Genomic DNA, 19,962 nt, shown 5'->3' with positions numbered 1-19,962 from the left:
AGGTTATGATGTGGACACTCTATAAGAAGATCAGTGAAACGATTCCAGGCCTCTGAAAAGGATTCATGAGTATTCTGGCGGAAAAAATGAATCTTATAAAGCATTTCATCTGTCTTTAGTGGTGGGTAAAACTGTTCCATAAACAATTGAACAAGTTTGGCCCATGAGTCCACAGAATTGGGCTCTTGGGCAGTTAACCAAGACGCTGCCTTATCGGCTAGGGTGAAAGGAAACACCCTCAGTTTAATTTGTTTCGCGTCTACCGTAGGATGATGGAATGTGGTAAGAACTTGTTCAATCCTACGCATATGCTGATAAGGCTTCTCATGGTCTAACCCATGAAAAACTGGTAACAAATTAAATATATTCTGGGGGATTCGAAAATCTCCCATTGGGTTTGCAAGAACGATGCAAGATTTCGGGCTATCGTTCAGGGATTTGTAAAAGTCAGGGAGAGGAGCCTCTTTTCTTCAGCCATTGATTCAGGTGTAGTGTGTGGTATACTAGATAGGTGTGTGCGTTGACGTTCATAATAGATCACGTTAGTCGTTTTTTCCTTACCTGACCTTAATCTCATGCAAGGCTAAGTCGAAAGTTAAAGAAAACGCGATAACAGTCAAAACAACCCTGATATGCTATAATAAATCCTCTAACAGGAGAGGCGAGGAGTGGAAGAAAGAGTACCTGAATGTCTCCTTGCTACGCATTTGAATAGCGTCTTGTATACGCGATTTCAGTGTATTCAAGCAGATAGCAACACTAAATAACTTGAACAATGAAAGTTTGAACTAACCTGTGAAATTGGGCTTATTCAGAAAAGGGCGCGGGACGCGCTTGGAATTAGCCTAAACAGGGTGCGGGGCGCGCTCTTGCCTTGGACGATGTCCATGCACTTTAGCGTGGGGCGCACTTAGAATTTGGCTAAGAAGGTCGCGTGGCACGCTCTTTGTATTCCTGCGAAAAAAATTAGTTTCTGAGCCAAACAAACATAGTTAGAACCAAACAAGGGTGGGTGGGTTTAATGGGATTTTGGTAGGATTAACAATACTAAAGGAAATGAATTTAAACAAAACTAAGATGGCAGCGACACCATTTGATAATATTTAAAAAACTCTAGTTTACTCCTACTTAAACATAAACAGAAGTAAATCATAAGAATTTACGCTAATTGATCAAAGTTCTACTCTCGTGAATCAGAATATAATTGGAGTAGAGAATTCGTTCCACTCCTAGTTTGTTTAAACGTAAGATTTCATAGTTAATTAATTCTAACAAAATCGATGAGAGTAACGAAATGAAAATATACTAATGCGGTGATTGAATACTAATATAAATGATGTAAATTATACTATGGCAATTCAAAACTACGATGTGAATATGGGAAGGAATTAGGGAAATTTGATTCCACCTTGATTCGACTTAATAAACTAGCACAGAATTTGTTGTAATCTTATTCTTTACATTTTCACGTAAAGGTTAGGTATTTCTAATCTCTAATTATTTATAGCAATCTCTACCAACTAATAATTAACATGTGAAACAATTAGACCCATTCTTATGGTGAACTAATTACTTTCTAGAATGGAATAGATTATTACAACCATTTCTACGCTATACAATCAAGTTTTCATCAAAGCTTCATCAAACCCCTCTAATAGAGGTTTTAGCTTTGATTCATCAAACTATCATTCATAGAATAAGAACAAGACATTATTGAAAGAATAATAATTGCTTTATTAATCTAATGGAAAGAGTCTAAGAATTCAAACTGTATTAAAGCTAAATTAAAACTAATTTAAACCTAAGTTTATGAATAACTAACTATATTATGGATCTAATCTATATTATCTATCTAATCCAAGATATGATAATAGTTTGGCCTTAGTCCTCTTTATATAGAAGATACTAGGTCTACAAATTCGTGCATGGGCTTTGGATCCCTGTTTTGGGCCATAAAATTGAGCCCAAAACTTGATTACTTCGGTCCAAAAGGGGTTTCTCTACTGGAGTGTTTTTCTCCTTGAATTTTGGCCTTTAATCATAGAACTTCTTAGCAACCAACATTTGCTCCTTTATCTCGTAAAAGGGACACATTTCTGCACATAATTGACTCTAATGCCTGAAATACATAAAAACACGTAAACAACACTAACTCGTATTTATTAATCATATAATTGGTCTAAAAACAATATTGTTAAGGGTTTAAAAGTTTAAAACTGCAGTTTTGGGCTCTTATCACTATCTCATAAGAAAGACGAGTCAATCTGCTCCTTCTTAGGGCGATTCAATCTGCTCTTTCTTAGAAAGCGATCTCCAAGAGTCCTTTGCAACCTTGGCATTCACCAAGGCAATCCGGAAAAACACCTGGCTATATAGGTCACTCATGAAGGAGCGTCCTAAAAAACTGGAAGACTTGTACACTCGTGTGTACAAATATATAAAGCTACAGGAAGTTTTAGATCACGAAGGTGAATAAGAGGAAGTCGCAGCAATCTCAGACGACCCCTCCTAAAAAGTGACCCAGACCACAAGGACAGAAGTCTGGTACCAGGACGCATATGAAGTGTGAGTTCACTGTGCTGACAAGATATCCAAGCTACATACTGGAGAAAATAAAAATAGCAGCCTATTATCGACGTGAGGTAAAATGGCAAGAAGACACACCAAGAAAGCCATACTGCGCTTTCCACAAAGTAAAGTGCCATGAGACCAACGAATGTCGTGGACTCAAGCACTACCTCCAAGACCTCATTGAGGCATGCCATATCAAGCACTATATTGATATAGCAGATGGCGACCTGCGCCACAAGCTCATGGCTCGCAGAGAGCGAAGCCGAACTCCTGCACGCAACCACAATTGAGATTGCTCTCGCACTCAAGGATGCTCTATGGACCGATCTCATCATGATCGTCGCCAACATTCATCTGACAGAGATAACAACAGAAGGATCAACAATATCACCTTCCAGGACGACTCTGTCATGTCCACAAAGGAGAAAAGGAGACGGGTAGGCACCCTCCAAGAAGTCTACCAGATCTCCTCACAAGTGGCTCCTGCCCCACACATAACTGCCCACAACTCAGGAGACATCACTTTCACTGAGGTCAATCTCAACAAGGTGTGCCTCCCACATAACGACGCTTTGGTCGTCCATGTCAAAATCAGCGACTGGACAGTAAAGCACGTCCTGATCGACCCAGGCAACTCATGCAATATTTTGTACTACCAGACTGTCAAAGAGATGAACAAGCCCAAGTCGATTATGATTGATCCAATAGCCCCCTCTGTGGCTTCAATGGATCTTGAGCTGGCCCAATTGAAGACATAATTCTACCTGTCTCAGTCGGATCACGCGAAGATAAAGTCAGCATCAACACGCGGTTCAGCGTTCTGGATGTCAACTCGTCTTATACTGCTATTTTAGGACGTCGGTGGATCCACAAGATGGAAGCAATGCCATTAACACTCTATCAGGTTTTACGTACGCTTCCCTAGCCCCAGAGGCATGATGGAGCTCAGAAGCAACCAACTTGATGCTCACAATTGCAACCAGATCCTCTCAGTCAACAAGCTTGCTGGGGCTTCCCTAAAAAATAAGGGAGAGATCGCCAAAACTAAGCTGGCAGAAAACTTCATCTCTGAGGTCAACACCCTGACCAAGACCCCATGAAGCAAACTGGAAAAGGAGAACACTCGGGGTTCGGTAAAAAATTCCCCTCCAGAAGCTCAAACCCCAGAGGTCGCCACACCCCTTCCGGTCAAGGAGACACCGCAAGAGATCAAGACCCTAGAGGTCGCTCAACCCACTGAGGCGGATGCTCATACCGAGCTGAAGGAAAATGTCAACTTAGGAACTGAAGACCCCAAGTTTGTTTATGTAGGAGTTAACCTTGATCCTACTTTCAAGGCACAACTTGTAAGCTTTTTATCATTAAATAAAGATGTTTTTGCTTGGTCATACATCGATGTGCCTGGAATTGATCCCAACATTTCATGTCATAAATTAAATGTTAACCCAAATGCTAAACCAGTTTGCCAACGACCTCGAAAGTTACCTCTTATATTCAAAAAAGCAATTAATGAAGAAGTCGAAAATCTCAAAAAAGTTGGCTTAATTAGGAAGGTCGATTACCCTGAATAGGTTGCTAACATAGTAGCAATCCCAAAAAAGAATGACACAGTTTGCCTTTACGTGGACTTTACCAACCTAAACTAGAAACTCCTCAGGATAGCTCCCCCTTACCAAGAATCGACCGACTTGTGGACCAGACCTGTGGCTATGAGCTCTTGTCATTCATGGATGCCTATAGTGGCTACAACCAAATCCCACTAGCAAAAGAATACCAAGAGAAAACCTTATTCATGACAAAGCAAGGAATTTACTGTTACAACGTCCTCCCGTTGGCCTTAAGAATGCTGGAGCAACCTACCAGTGACTCGTCACCAATATGTTCCAAGACATGTTAGGTGACACCATGGAAGTCTACATAGACGACATGGTCGTCAAAAGCAAGAAAGCTGGAGATCACTTAGATCATCTCACACAAGTGTTCTCTAGACTTCAGAGAACTCAGATGAAACTTAACCCTGAGAAATGCCTTTTTGGAGCGTCTTCTGGGAAGTTTCTAGGGTATCAGATCTCACAACATGAGATAGAAGCAAAAGCATATAAGATTCGAGCGTTCTTGGACATGCTCAACCCAAAAACAAATAAGCATATACAGAAACTGTCAGGAATGGTGGCAGCTCTAAACTAATTCATATCGAGAGCATCAGACAAATGCCGACCTTTTCTACAAATTCTCAAGAAGGGTGAACAGTTCTCATGGAACGAGCAATGCCACCAAGCGTTCTCTACTCTCAAGGACTATTTGACAATACCACCTGTGCTGGCAAAACCGATAGATGGTGAAACGCTTAGGTTGTACTTAGCTGTGTCTGACTTCTTTATCAGTTCAGTTATCTTCAAAGAGAAACAGAACGCAGAGAAACCGATCTACTTAACAAACAAGATATTGTTGCCAGCTGAGAAGAACTACTCCCACATTAAAAAGGCAGTATTGGGACTACTTTATTCAGCAAGGAAATTCAGGCCCTACTTCAAGACACATCCAATCAAAGTGCTCACCGACCTGCCACTAAATAAGATCCTTCTCAAAGCCAACAAGACAACTCGCATGGCAGTATAAGTAGAAGAACTCGGTGAACACCACATTGAGTTCACCCCAAGAACCTCTCAGAAGGGTCAGGTCGTCGCTGATTTCTTAGCAGATTTCCCAGTTGACGACCTGAACTGGGAACCAGAGGACAACACCCCGACCTCTAAACAACACAACCCAGTGGTATGTTCACTCTTCGTGGATGGAGCTAGCAATCCAGGTGGCAGCTGAGTCGGAGTAGTTCTAATGTCACCAGATGGCTCTATGGTGGAAAAATCAGTTTGCATTGATTTCGCAACATCCAACAATGAAGCTGAGTATGAAGCCCTGATCATGCTATATGGCATTAGAGCTCAAAGTTCAAGAGCTCAAGTTCTTTAGGGATTCACAACTGGTCGTTCGCCAGGTCGCCAATGAGTATACCACCAATGAAGGCAACCTTTCTAAGTACCTTCAAGTTGTAAATCAATTACTGTCTTCTTTCAAGAAAGTCACCATACACCATTTCCTACGGGAAGAGAACTGCCACGCTGACAGCTTGGCGTACCTCGTGACCCAAACACCGAATTGTGACCCTACAAAACTATTCATCGAAGTAGTTGATCGACTTGCTTACCAAAATGATCACGTCCTAGAAATTACCGACCTATGCCCACTCTCTGACACTTAGATGAGTCAAACAAGGATGCAACCTATCATAGATTATATCCAGCTCGGCAAAGCACCAACAGATCTCACCAAGGCCAGACGAGTTCAATACCAGTCAGGTCGCTATTGCCTAGTAAACGACAAACTTTCAGAAAGTCAGCCGGAAGACCCCATCTGAGGTGCATAAGCCCAGAATAGGGTCAGATGATTTTCGCAGTGATCCACAAGGGAGAATGCAGGAAACCACGCTGGAGGTCGCTCTTTGGCTCACAAAGCGATCTCACACGGATACTTCAGGCTAAGAATGCAGATCGACGCCAAGAAGTAGGTACTCAAATGCATTAAGTGCCAAATATTTGGTCACAACATCATCCAGCCAGCTCGCGAACTCATCAACATTGCCAGCCCTTGCCCATTTCACACGTGGGGATTGGACATCATGGGTTCATTCATTCCATAGAAAAGCACAGGCTTCTGGTTCGTCCTAGCTGCAACATACTACTTCACCAAATGGGTGGAAGCAATTCCCTTGGCTCATGTCAAAGAATCTAATGTTAGAAACTTCATCTGGACCAACATCATCACCAGATTTGGCTTACCCCACACATTAGTGATGGACAATGGCTCCCAGTTCAAGGGAAAAATAGTCAAGGAATTTTTGGCTAAGTCGAAGGTCGTTCACGCGTTCTCCACCCCTCAGTATGCTCAAAGTAATGATCAAGCAGAAGCCAGCAACAAGGCAATCCTAGATAACATAAAGAAGAAGATAGAAAAGAACAAGAGCCAATGGCCAATGCAGCTAGAAAATATACTATGGGCTCATAAAACGACAGCTCGTTCTAGTATAGGTGAGTCACCATTCTCACTATGTTAAGGTACTGAGGTCGTCATTCCTAATGAGCTAACAGTTACAACAACTCGATTTGAGATCATTGAATCCGGGCAGAACGATTCAATTCTTGCTCGAGGGGTCGACTTACTTGAAGAACGACGCGACCTAGCAGCCATTCGAGTGACATACTACCATCAAACTCTGAGAAAGACATATAACAAGCGCGTTAACCCTCGAACTTTTCAACCTGGCGACCTAGTCTTGAAAAAGACTAAGGATGACTAAAAACTAGCACCAACATGGGAAGGCCCTTAAATAGTGGAACGAGTCGTTGGCAATGGAGCATATTGGATCAAAACCCAAGACGGACAGACATTACCACGTCCTTGGAATACTTTCTTGTTAAATAAATTTTATCAATAAAAAAATTCTGTTTCCATTGAGTTCTTACTCTTAACACTGTACACATAGTTTTTATTTTGCATCAATGCATTGCAATCTCTCAATGTTATTAAATACACACACAACTCGCTCTCTAAGAGCAAAACGCTAACTTGAACTAAAACGCTCTCAAGAGCTCAAATGTTCTCCGTGCAAAAATGCTCACTCGAGCTCAGGGATACATAGCTCACCTACTTCTCACTAGTTGGATACCTACATTTCTAGGGTCAACTCAGTGCAGAACGCTCTCTAAGTGCCAAACGATTATTTGAACTTAAACGCTTTCTGGAGCTTAAACATTCAACACAATAAAACGCTCACTCGAGTTCAGGGCTACATAGCTCACATGCTACTTAACCTTAACACTTCTCACTAGTTGGAAACCTACAACTCTAGGGTCAACTCAGTGTAGAACGCTATTGAAGAACTAAAACACTATTTAGAGCTAAAATGTTCTCTACAATCAAATGTTCACTTGAGCTAAGGGCTACATAGCTCACTTGAACTAAGTGTAGAACACTCTCTAAGAGCAACATGCTCAGTTAAGCTAAAACACTCACTCGAGCTCAAGGGCTTCGTAGCTCCAACACTTCTCACTAGTTGAAGACCTACAACTCTAGGATCAACTTAGCATATAACGTTCTCTTGAACATTCAAAACGCTATTCTGAGCAGTACGCTCACTCAAGCTCCAATGCTTCTTGGCATTCTAAATCTTTGTAGAAAACAAAACATACATCCCTAGGTCAAAATTCCTACTGAGATGTTAAATCAACATGCAATAAGCATTCAAACAAACATGCATTTCATAAGTGCAAAACACTTCAACGCCAACTTGCATTTCATAAGTAAAAACTACAAACTGCTTGAACATACTCAGGACACCAGTCCTTTAAAGTCTACCACTTATGTAGTAACTAGTTCGTTCAAATATCGAAATAAAGCGAGAAATAAAGTGAACTGCCCAGGTTACCCCAGGTTATCAGATCTTAATGTATCTGGCCCATGCCACAACAAACATAAAAAGCGAACTGCCCAGGTAAGCCCAGGAAACCAGCTCTATTGTATCACTACCACTTACATCAAGAAACATAAGGAACAGAGAGATACATTCACTCACCACTGATAAGATTCAAGAAACATTGGAAAAAATCTTAGTGGCCAGGGGCTCCAATACGCTCTCCACAACGACTCCAACAATAGCATCAGAAGAAGCACCAGCGACGGCCTTGTCAGGACGACTTTCCACTAAATCGAGAGAAGAAGCACCCAAAGGTAGAATATCACCTGCATCTTCAGGTACATCTAATACTGGTGTACCCGAAGCCCCGCGTTCATGTTCTTCCTTTAGAGCAAAGTACGCCTGCTCGAGCTCTATGTAGTCAGCATCTAGAGTATTATAGGCGTCATTCACTTTTTGGTCGACTTCCTTGCAGTGTTTGCCATAATTAGTAACAATCGCGAGCTCTGCCTTCACCTGAGCAACCTCGTTACCCATCATGATCTTATCCAGACAGCCGTCCTGGTACTTGGATTTCATCTCATTGAACTCCTTCTTCTCAGCGATCTGAAAGTCGTGCACATTTTTCAGCTCCTCCTTCAACTTTTCCACAAGTACGTCCTTTCTTCGATTCAGCGATCTGAGCAGTCTCTTTTAGCTTCTGCTACCCGCTAATGAGGTAGCAAACAAATAAAGGAGATAATCATGTCGAGCCTAACTAAATAGAGGTCGCAAACAAAGGACTCTGAATAGCACTTACCAGGCACTGAGCGAGATCCGTTAATCTCAGATTCTTGGGAAAGTCCTTGGAATCGAGATCGCTCCGGTCACCGTCCAGAGCGATAATCTCGAGCAAGTAGGATGCCAGCTTCGCAGACTTGTAGCTGCAATCACCCCGTTGCACAGTACGCTTCACCCCCAGCTCATCTACATACACAAGATTCCGTTCCAGATCATCATTACCCATCACAGACTTCCCAGTTACCTTACGAGATACTCTCACCTTCACACCTGAGGTGCGTGCACCAGGGATAGTGGGCTGGCTCTGACTAGCCTTAAACGCCTCTAAGTCCAAACTGCCAAGATCGGGAGCAACCCATGACCTATGAGCAGACCTAGGACGCCTACCAATTCGCTCAACCCCAGAGGCAAGTCGGCCACCCTCCACCCTGGCACTTTTACCAGGCCTATTGTCGGACGGACCATCTTTCCTCTTCAGCTAAGGATCACGCACCGCGACATCAAGGTCGTCCATCACCAGCAGGGAGCTCTCCCTCTGCTACCTCCCAGGCACCCGAGCTACCAGCATTCCCACTCGTCCTCGGTAGCCTAGTACGACCCGGCGGCGATCTTCTTGAGTTATCAGTCTCCTTGACCTGACACCTTCACCACCACGCTCAGTGAAATAGCCCGAGACAACTTCAAGAAAATCTCTCTTCTCAAATTGATGAAGTCTGGCAAACCTCTCGATCTCCCCATGAAATCCCCGATTCGAAATAACAACGTCTGCCACAAACAAACAACAATCAAAGTCAGTATTACCATCGAAAAAGAAACACGAAAACATTACAAAAGCAAACATAAGTACACATGTACCATCAAAGTTACAACTCCTACACCTCAAACTACTTCCAGCGACACAGTAGTTACCCCTTAACAACAATGGTCTTTGCTCCCAAGACTCGTTGCTTACCCCGTCCAGAACAAAAGACTTACCAGTTATAGTCTGAAAACTAAAGTTGTTCAACCTAGATCGCTTTACAGCGAAGTGCTCAAGCACATCGTCGAGTCTTATATTGTACTCTCCAGACTCGTTCAACAGGTCAAAAACCCTAAGAAGCCTCCAGCTGTTCCCAACAAACTGACATGGAGCCTTCCCACAAAAGTTCAGGATATCACAAGTCAATTTCGAGAACGCCAGACGCAACCCCGCTATCAATTGCCCTATACACACAACAACCCCTCGATTTATCGGTACAAAACTACTGCTAAATACGTTATCTACATTACCCAGGTCGTGTATCTCCAAGTCGGAGATGTTAATGTCAAATCTAGCCCTAATTTCTCGAAAGCTCGTAACCACACTTCTATTTACAACACTAACTGGTAAACTACTGGAAGAAGAACCTTCCTCCACAAGATCATCACTCGAGATAGCAAAAACAAACCCAGAAACTTCATCCTCCACCATATCTTCAGATCCTAGTGATCTCTCAATAATCTCATTAGAGCTTGTGTCATCGGAGTCTGACATCCTTTACACTAGGAAGGTTACAAACCTAAAACGAAAACAATATCTACAAAAGCGAGAGAAGGAAAAATAGCAAAGAAACTAACCTGATACTCTAAAATCTTCGCAAAGTTCTGAAAAATGTGGGAACGGTGGCTTTTCATATCACCAGCAGTGTTCTGTGTAAAAAACCTTTCAGTTCCCAAGACTAGTCATGATTGCACTCAAAACCCTAGACGACACGTCATCCTATGTCCCGTCTTTTCAAATTCCACGAAACGAGGCGGTTGCAATTTCTGCTCACACCTGTTCATATCCTCACATGTGCTATCGTTTTCTCTCATCAGGTCGTTCCACCACAAAAAACCAACCTACTGAGATGGGGCTGTGTGAGGGAGTAATATTCACATCCAATGAATATCACACACATATCCAACAGACACATAACTACCAACTGACCTCGTATCCTCGTCCTCATAGCTCGTTTCATAGTGACTCAAATAAGGTAAGCAACATATTCAACTTGCACCCAGAGCGACCACACCACCAACTAATCTCACCTATTTGTCCGACGAGCTCACTTCAAAGTGACTCGAGTCAAGTGGACGATCTCAGCTCGTCCAGGAACGACCTGCATAGCGCTCACTCCTTTTGTTCTGCAACGGCTCGTAACGTATGTCTTTATTACAACCATCAAGACCGGATCTCCAGGCACGCTTCATGATAAATGTCCATAACTCGCCATCATGACTGGATCTGACCTGACGCAGGAATGCAAGAGGCGTGGACACCTTGCCTATATAAAGAGGATGAGAAACTACGTCTGACCTGATTCAAGTCTCCCCCCAACAGAGAGAACTTGATACGTAGGCAGTTCGTCCAAACGAATTCGGTCAAACCTAATCAATCAACCTATATCCCTCGAATTGCCTGTATCAGTAAGGTTAACCAAATATAACCTTTACAGTGTTGTTATTAAGTGAGGCCATTAGTGATAGCAAATATAGAGTTTTTATATAGGGGGCACTTGAATCGATGAATGTGATGTATCTGCTCCTGTCACAATAGAATCGATTGGTCTAAGCGTAAATGCATGGTAAAATGTTCAATTTCACAACAAATTCCCAACTTATCCAAGGTGCTAGGGATTGAATCATGTCAAAGGTAAAATTGAAAATATTAAAGGATGGACGAGAAGATGTTTTTCATAATACAATTCAAGAGTAAGTAGTTGTTCATTTGTCTGTGATAAGGTTTGTCAAACATTGCTGTATCTCAATATATTACAGAGGGAATGGGATAAGGTATTAAGATCTGAGTTCTTGGTGGCCTGCACATTGATTTTGCTTCTTTCGCATGAAAATTCTTAATAGCCAGTTTGAATTTTGCTTCCAACAAAGGGGTTGACCGGTGTTCAGGGTATAGTAAATTGGTTATGTCCCGATTTTCTGGGATTCCAGTAATACTCATCACTGTCCAGTGTGACACCTGTTAATCCAATCATGAAAAATGGGACGATGGATTTTCATTATTGGTAGACTGTAGTAATTTTTTTTTTTTTGGCAAATCTGTTTTAAATGAGATCAATAACTCTTTGATACTGGTGGGGTGGGTTCGAATCCCAGACCTTTAGTATCATCACCCAAATATTGTTTTACCAATTTTACTAGATGGCACCTGCAGACTGTATTAACTTCTTTCCATTATTATAGACCCGTCCATAATTCTCAATAGAAAAAACTATGTCTCTTAGGCTCTTAACAATTCAAGTCCGTCCACTCTGTATATTCTTATTTGCTTGTTCTTTAACCTTTTTCTTACTATCTCGGCCTAATTTTCTTGTATGATGTTAATGGTTGGTGAGTACAAAAATTTTCACTGTCATCAAATTCCAGCCAGACTCATGTATAAGGTGTATTAATTTACTCAGCTCATGACACATTAGTAGGACAAGTAAGCTCCAGCTAGCTCAGCAAAATACAAGTGAGTTTAAGTCTGTTGGAACTTAACTATAGTCAGTTATAACGAACTCCGACAGTCTTAACACACTCTAGTAGAATACTGCTATTTAACCGGCTCAGATGAAGTCCATACACAGGGACCTGTATATTTTGTTCAGACTTCAAAACGAGTATGGACATTAAAGTCATTTTCTCTTTGTTTTGTCAGTGAACGTTCTGTTAGAATATTTGTATGAACACAAAGAATCTAAAAGTAGAAACGTAAGAAACAAAGATAGCAATGAAGAAACAAGGACAAAGAAGAATCGGGAATAACCAAAGGCGGATTAGGTCGTCCTTAAGGAAAGATTTCGCCCTTCCAATGGTGCGAAAAGGCAACAAAGGGCGTCTTTCTCACAGATTCAATGGTTAACAACAGTACTGACTTTGCACTAGAAAGCGGACTACCCTCTAGAAACGCAATATATAACTCTCTCAAGGGCCGGAAGAAGAGAGAAGAAGAAAAGGACTTGTTTGAGTTTTCTGTTTCTCTGAGTTGAGTTTCTGATCAAGTCTATCCTCTCTATGGACTCACAGTCTTATTTATAGAGGTTAGGTTGGTCTCCTAAATAGATAAGGAAGAGAGACCAACTCCTAATAGAACACCGAAACTTGCTGCTGAAGAAAAAAACAAAACAAGTTTAGGCAATTGGTCAAACCACTACCCACAACAGTAAGCCCAAGCCCAAGCCCGAACCCTACCCGATGTGGTGGATAACCAATGTGGGACTATCTACTATGCACTAAAGTGGAGAGAACACATATGGTTCATCTCCTCCACTTTGCACACACTCACAAGTATTTCGTAATACACTTAGAGATTCCAACACGTTCTGTGTATTCTGACTTTATTTTTGCATGTATAATCAATCATGTATTCTCACTTTACTTGTTCCTATTTGTTTTGTTAGCAAAGGCAGAACAACCTATTTGTTCCTGTGCTGTAAAACCATTGCATTTCTTAATTTGATTAGCTGCAGAAAGCACGACTTTATACTGCTTCTTTCCTTTTTATGATATGTGACTTGAAATCCTACAGACACTTCAATGTTTAATTTAGGATGATGGCAGAAAGCAAGGTCTGTGCACTCTAGACGCTATATAATATGGCCTTCTGGTCAAGCTAGATAAATATATGTTCCAAATGAGCATTTCATGTATCGACCTAGGTTCACATTGAGTACCACAATCACCTGAGATATAGCTTAATTGGTATGTGATTGGTCTTATCTGATTAGCCAAAAAAATGATAGGCCTTATCTCCATGAAAGTGATTTGCATTTTGCATTTTGCATCTATCGTGTAGCGTGTATTGTGTTGTTTTACTTTTGGGCGTCGTTTGGATGTTCTCTTATTTGCTGGTTCGATCCTAAACTTATGTGGAAAAGCCAGATCACCATTAATAACTTTCCAGTGTGCAAGGTGTTAATTGAAATTATGAACTCCCCGTCTTTTGTTGAAAAAACGAGCAGAGTCATGTCTCTTGGCAATTCAATCGAGTTCATTGTTAATACGCTCTTATTTGCTTGTTCTACACTACCTTTTTCTTTAGGACCTCGGAGCTAATTTTCTAGCAGGAAGATAAATACAGAGCCTTTTCAATTTTCATAAACATGTTAACATAGGAGCATATATTGTTGAGAAGATAATCAGCAACACGTCACGGTCACCTAAACGATCAAGACAACTCAAATCATGACACATCAGGCAGGACACCACCAGCTCAGCAAGATACAATTGATCGAGTTAAAGTATGTTGTAACTAACTATAGTCTGTTATAACTAACTCTTAACTGATTTTAACCATTCCCAACTGTCTAACAAACTCTTAACTGGATTCTGTAATTCAACCGTCTCAAATGAAGTCTACAAACAGGGACCTGTATATCCACTTCGAAACAAATTATGAAATCATTTTCTATTTGTTCTTTTAGTGAGTTCTTTGTATTTTTAGTGTGAAATAAAAGGAATGATTCTATAAGACAATGAAGTAAAACCTTGGTATTTCCAATTTTTCTCATATTTGTGCAGGTTGTTACATCTACATGGTATTTATCTAGTGAAATGCCTAGTTTCAAAGTGAGATGCTAACTCATATTGAAAGCCATGATGTTGGCTACCAAGTGGTTGCTTTGAGCTGGAAACGGAACTAAAATGGAAGTCATTGTTACCTACGAAGGACGGGAAAAGAACCGAGAATCAAGTTCTTTTAATTCCTCCTGTCACAAACTGGTTTATCCCATCTAAAGGCCAAATTGTCGATGGTGAAGAACGTGCTCTAGTTCACCTAGTTCAGAGAGGCTCAGATGTTCCTATGGGTGCCATTTTTTCTCTAGTGCCTAGTGGTCCAATACAACTTGAGTCTCGTCCGGCATCTCAGTTAGTATTGTTGAAACTTCTGAAGTGTTGTCCACTTTTAAATTTAAATGATCAATTTTCACTAGCCTGGTCACACATGAGATCCATGTTAGTGCAAAATATCATATATGCAACTGGTTTGAGCTGATTACCAGATAAATAATATGACTGCATTCCCAATCTTCTTTTTTATGTTAACAAACAATCACAAGAAGGTTTGAGACCCAGTTTGGCGATGAGTTTGACATAGGGTGCGTATGTTGTCAAACTAAATACCTTTTATATTATTATCATTGCATAAAGTTGATATGGCCGAGTTGGTCTAAGGCGCCAGATTAAGGTTCTGGTCCGAAAGGGCGTGGGTTCAAATCCCACTGTCAACAACAACAAGTTTGTATACTTTTGACTCTTAATTTTGTTTTGTCTCATTGAGATGTAAAAAACTAAGGGTGTGTTTGTTAACTGGCAAACTTCTAGTGGAAAATATAAGATTTGCCAGTGTTTTCCCATTATAGATTTGCCAGGCAAATTCTAGTGGGAAAATTTCAGTTTGTCAGTGTTTGTTGTTGCAAAAATTTATAGTGGGAAAATATAAGATTTGTCAGTTTTGTCAGTGTTTGTTTACATGGTTTTTCTCCAATGACAAATGATATTTCAACTTTTGTGAGATATTTTTTTTGGTTTTCAAACTCAATGAAATATAACAAAAAATAAAATTAAAGACAATACAAGTATACAACTCAACTTTTTAATAGTATCCACAAAATGTCTTCTCAAATAATCATAAAATAAAGTGAAAGTGTAATGAACCATAACAACTATTATTATCCAAACACATAAAATGTCATTGTGCCTTGGAAAAATTCTATTTTTGTGCTTTTACATACTCGGATTCCGTGATATTGCTTGATCCATCCCAAACATCGTTGCTAGCTATGATCTTATGTTCTTCAGAACTCCATTAAAACCCCTCTTACATAGTTACATTAGCAATATCACGTGCTATCCATCGTAAGGTCTTCATTCGTTTAGTTACATGACTAATAGTCAAGTCAATACCAAATGTAAATATGTTTTGGAGTGTTTCCCTTGCACACTCTTTTGATATTGGAAGAAATCAATTTTCATTCTTATGACCTAGAAGTAGCTCACTATGGAATGTATCGATAAGAACACTCTCCATCGCATTTGTCCATTTGCATGTCATATCTAATTAATAAGTATACAAGTCGAGTTAATATATATAAAACAATTCCTAGTTAAGAAAGTGCATCAAGATAATTAATAAAACAAAGATAATTGATACTCGATACACCATAAGATTTTTTGTATAAATCATGATCGTCCATTCAATTACGTTTGAAGGCCAAATATGGATTCGCACAACATGCACACACTAAATCAGCACACACCACAAGAAGACACACACTACTCACGATCACACACACTCACCACTCACGCAAAAGACACCAAAGATCAATATAGCACAACACCAAGACAACAATAAAATTAACTTCCGTGCAACAAGTTAATTTTTTTGGAATTGAATCCTCAACCCTCACAAAAGAGCAATATCATTTTGTAACCGTTAGATGCCATAAAAGCCTCAACTTCGAGTTTCAAGCACTCTCATCATTGAAGGATATCCCTATACTTCCAATTATCTTGAAACCCACTTGTCGTCCTCTTGGTGATTATGAAACTAGTGAAGTTGAATTGAGTAAACTACCAGTGTCGTCCTCTTGGTGATTATGAAACTAGTAAATTTGAATTAAGTAAACTACCATAACCGTGGCAGCGTGCATTCAAGTCATCATTTAATGACAGTCAACTCCAAGCTATCAGTATCGTGATTGGAGCTTATGGTTCAAGAAGAGATTTTTATTTGTCTCTTATTCAGGGTCCTCCAGGTTTCCAAAACTTCACTACTCATCAGATATTTAATTAGGAGGGCATTGGTGTTATGTCAGCAGGTCGTCAAATTGCGTTGCTTAGCGCGTAGATGTAGACGAGCACCCCTGCACTCTTGTTTGGACCACCTTGGCAAGATTTCTTGTAATTTTGTCTATGAGTACAATCTTAGCGAGTCCATCATCGGAGACCATTGCCATTGGTTCACAAAAAAGAAATGGAGTTGTTGAGCCGACTAAGAGTATATATAGCCATATAGGGGCGACGAAAAACCGGAGGGAGAAGAATGCAATGATTTCTACGTGTCCATTGTCTATATACAAGTCTGTAGATATTGTCCTTCTTTGTGTTGATACAACGAGCCCGAAGGTGTCATCGTTGAGTTAGAACTTACAAATCAACTTAAGAGTCGATTTTTCTCTGGTCGCATCATTGTAATTGTACTTTATTTTGGTATATATTCTAAAATTACTTACTTCGTTCATACATTTCTCTCATGACAAAATGAAAAAATAACATGCTTGAAACTTGCACACTACACACTACACACACACATGACTGTTTTCCAAACTTGCATCTTAACCCAAAGACGACCCTAATTACAAAGAAGTGCTAGCTAAAACAAACTACACACACACAACAACACACACACACACACACACACACTACCCACTACCCACACACACGCACAATTGACACACACACACTAAATCAGCACCACAACAACAACAAAGAGAGACCGAGAGTTTGAGAGAAAGAGAGAGAGAAAAGAAAGAGAGACCCATAGTTTGAAAGAGAAAGAGAAAAGAGAGATGAGAGATGAGAGATGAGAGATGAGAGCGAGAGAATACGTGAGAAGAGAGCGAGTTGATCGAGGAGAGAGGCGACCAAATGAGAAAGAGAGAAGAGAGATCGAGAGGGAGAGGTGTTTATATTTTCTCTATCTAGTGGGAAAATAACGGGTGACTAATTCAACTTTGGGGGGAGGTGTTTTATATTTTCCCACTTCTAGTGGGATAATTTGATTTGCAGACTAATTCCAAATAGTGTTTGCCAGGGATCTTAAATACACCCAAACACTGGCAAATGGTGCTTCTAGTGGGAAAATACAATTAGCCACCCCCATTTGCCAGTTAACAAACACACCCTAATGTCCTCACAAATGTCAGATGTGTTAGCCAATCCGCTTAGATTTTAATATTTTAAAAATGTCTTATTAGTTAGCATTTTTTGTTCATGTTTTTTTTATTAGTAAGTCTGTTTTAAATGAGATCAATAATAACTCTTTGTCAGGTCAGATCCAATCTTGATGGCGAGTTATGGACATTTATCATGAAGCGTGCTTGAAGATCCGGTCTTGATGGTTGTAATAAAGACATACGTTACGAGCCGTTGCAGAATGAGAGGAGTGAGCGCTATGCAGGCCGTTGCTGGGCGAGATCGTCCACTCGACTCGAGTCACTTTGAAGCGAGCTCACATGACGAATGGGTGAGATTAGTTGGTGGTGTGGTCGCTTTGGGTGCGAGTTGAATATGTTGCTTGCCTGATTTGAGTCATTATGAAGCGACCTATGAGGACGAGGATACAAGGTCAGTTGGTAGTTATGTGTGTGTTTAACACGTGTGTGATATTCATTGGATGTGAATATTACTCCCTCACACAGCCCCATCTCAGTAGGTCGGTTTTTTGTAGTGGAACGACCTGATGATAGAGAACGATGACACGTGTTCAGCACATGTGAGGATAAGAACAGGTGTGAGCAGAAATTGCAACCGCCTCATTTCGTGAAATTTGAAAAGATGGAAAATACGGTGACGTGTCGTCTAGGGTTTTCAGTGCAATCATGACTTGTCTTTGGAACTGAAAGGTTTTTTACACAAAACACTGCTGGTGATCTGAAGAGCGACCATTTCCACATTTTTCAGAACTTTGCGAAGCTTTTAGAGTATCAGGTTAGTTTCTCTGCTATTTTTGCTTCTCTCGCTTTCGTAGATATTGTTTTCATTTTAGGTTTGTAACCTTCCTAGTGTAAAGGATGTCGGACTCCAATGACACACGCTCTGATGAGATTATTAAGAGATCGCTAGGATCTGAATATATGATGGAGGACAAAGTTTCTGGGTCTGTTTTTGCTATCTCGAGTGATGATCTTGTGGAGGATGGTTCTTCTTCCAGTAGTTTACCAGTTAGTGTTGTAAATAGAAGTGCAGTTACGAGCTTTGGAGAAATTAGTGCTAGATTTGATATTAACATCCCCGACTTTGAGATACACGACCTGGGTAATGTAGATAACGTATTTAGCAGTAGTTTTGTAAGGATAAATCGAGGGGCTGTTGTGCGTACAGGGCAATTGAGAGCGGGGTTGCGTCTGCCGTTCTCGAAATTGACTTGTGATATCCTGAACTTATGTGGGAAGGCTCCATGTCAGTTTGTTGGGAACAGCTGGAGGCTTCTTAAGGTTTTTGACTTGTTGAACGAGTCTGGAGAGTACGATATAAGACTCGATGATGTGCTTGAGCACTTCGCTGTAAAGCGATCTAGGTCAAACAACTTTAGTTTTCAGACTATAACTAGTAAGTCTTCTATTCTAGATGGGGTAAGCAATGAGTCTTGGGAGCAAAGACCGTTGTTGTTAAGGGTAACTACTGTGTCATTGGAAGTAGTTTGAGGTGTATGAGTTGTAACTTTGATGGTACATGTGTACTGATGTTTGTTTTTGTAATGTTTTCGTGTTTCTTTTTCATTGGTAATACTGACTTTGATTATTGTTTGTTTGTGGCAGACGTTGTTATTTTGAATCGGGGATTTCGTGGGGAGATCGAGAGGTTTGTCAGACTTCATCGATCTGAGAAGAGAGATTTTCTTGTAGTTGTCTCAGGCTATTTCACTAAGCGTGGTGGTGAAGGTGTCAGGTCGAGGAGGCTGATAACTTGAGAAGATTGCCGCTGGGTACGTACCGGGCCAGCGAGGACAAGTGGGAATGTTGGTAGCTCGGGTGCAGGAGTTGGTCTTTGGCCCGGTGCGGCGCGTCTTTGAGCTCGAGAGGTCGCCGCAAAGGGAGCCCGGAAGCAAAAAGGAAAGCTCCCACCGGTGATGGACGACCTTGTTGTCACGGTGCATGAGCCTCAACTGAAGAGGAAAGTTGGTTCGTCTGACACTAGGCCTGGTAAAAGTGCCAGGGTGGAGGGTGGCCGACCTGCCTTTGGGGTTGAATGAACTGGTGGGCGTCCTGGGTCCTCTCATCGGTCACGGCCTGCTCCCGATCTGGGCAGTTTGAACTTAGAGGCGTTTAAGGCTAGTTAGAGCCAGCCCGCAGTCCCTGGTGCACGTACCTCGGGTGTGAAGGTGAGAGTATCTGGTAAGGTAACTGGGAAGTGTGTGA

General features: G+C 41.0%; 2 non-coding genes across 2 annotated transcripts; both read left to right on the top strand.

Annotated features, from left to right (window-relative positions):
* Nucleotides 1-104, top strand: LOC147486945 (small nucleolar RNA R71). The gene has a single exon (XR_015203359.1). It is a non-coding gene; the product is annotated as a small nucleolar RNA R71 (small nucleolar RNA).
* Nucleotides 105-14,970: 14,866 nt separating this feature from the next.
* On the top strand, nt 14,971-15,051 carry TRNAL-AAG (transfer RNA leucine (anticodon AAG)). Its single transcript has one exon. It is a non-coding gene; the product is annotated as a tRNA-Leu (tRNA).
* Nucleotides 15,052-19,962: the final 4,911 nt, after the last annotated feature.

The sequence above is a fragment of the Coptis chinensis genome, chromosome 7 (assembly GCF_015680905.1).
Source record: "Coptis chinensis isolate HL-2020 chromosome 7, ASM1568090v1, whole genome shotgun sequence".
NCBI classification, from domain to species: domain Eukaryota; kingdom Viridiplantae; phylum Streptophyta; class Magnoliopsida; order Ranunculales; family Ranunculaceae; genus Coptis; species Coptis chinensis.
The sequence above is the reverse complement of the archived record's forward strand: the minus strand, read 5'-3'. Positions and strand labels throughout refer to the sequence as shown.